The sequence below is a fragment of the Propithecus coquereli genome, unplaced genomic scaffold (genome assembly GCF_000956105.1).
Source record: "Propithecus coquereli isolate 6110/MARCELLA unplaced genomic scaffold, Pcoq_1.0 Scaffold1, whole genome shotgun sequence".
In the NCBI taxonomy this organism is placed as follows: domain Eukaryota; kingdom Metazoa; phylum Chordata; class Mammalia; order Primates; family Indriidae; genus Propithecus; species Propithecus coquereli.
This window is the reverse complement of record NW_012133857.1, coordinates 5,432,211-5,433,155: the sequence shown is the minus strand read 5'-3', so window position 1 is coordinate 5,433,155 and position 945 is coordinate 5,432,211. Positions and strand designations below refer to the sequence as shown.

Sequence of the window (945 nt, the reverse complement as noted above, 5' to 3'; positions counted from 1 at the left end):
ATCATTAACTCCACAGCAGCAAAAAGGTATGCACCGTCTGTTGTCTCAGACGATTCAGTCTCTTCTTTTTAACAAGGTGACCCACTACCAGTAAGCGAAGCCATGCCAATTCGAGGGTTTAGAGCATGTTCTCTGTCATATAGTGTGCCAGATTTTGTCGTCATCATTTTCTCGCTGCGACTCAGAGGTGATTTGGTAGAGATGTTTGGGTTTTGTGCTTTGTTTGGTTCTTTATTGTCATGCTGTATTGTTGCTATTTGATGTTGGGTTGTCATTTTTTTTAAAGCATACAGTTTTAATGTGACATCTCAAAATGCAGACTGAGGTTCATGAGTCAGACCACGCTCCCTAGTATTATTTTTAAATTAAGAAACATCCTGCAGCATGATTTATCAGTAAGTATAGTGTTAACTTATTCTTTGTGTTAGGATATCAGGCTTGAAATTGCTCAGGTCCTAAGGGAACTTAGCCATGATTTTAGGTAAAAATCAATGAATGTTGAAGAAAATAAAAAATAAATACTGTTTAAAAGTGTATTTGGAAGAGAGAATCACTCGTCTCTGGGAGGAGGCGTGAGCTTAGATTGTGTGGGGAGAAGCTTTCTTTTGCATATAGGTGCTCCTTCCTGAAATGAGATCTAGTGGAAGACAGAGAAAAGCTTTTACCTTGAAACATCTGTCTGGCCTTTTTTATAACCATCAGGCTATAAATGGGTCTGTGTCGAACTTCTGTTTCTCTTGTGGGTAGAGACTGAGGCGTGGCCTAGAAACCTGGATGAAGAGGGAAATGGTGGTAGCAGAGCAGCTAAAATTTGTCTGCATAGGAAATGCACACGCGTTGGGTGGTGGGAGGATAAGGAAAAAGGAAAGGAGGCAGGAACAAAGAAGGAAGCCGCCTGGAAGTCAAAAAATTAGGCAATAGAGCAGGAGTCCAGAGCTTGTGGAG

General features: G+C 41.0%; 1 protein-coding gene across 1 annotated transcript in view; it reads left to right on the top strand.

The window, feature by feature from the left end:
* The window catches only part of ULK4 (unc-51 like kinase 4), a 672,597-nt gene that overhangs the window by 259,885 nt on the left and 411,767 nt on the right, over positions 1 to 945 (top strand). The gene's annotated exons all lie outside the window — the stretch shown is intronic.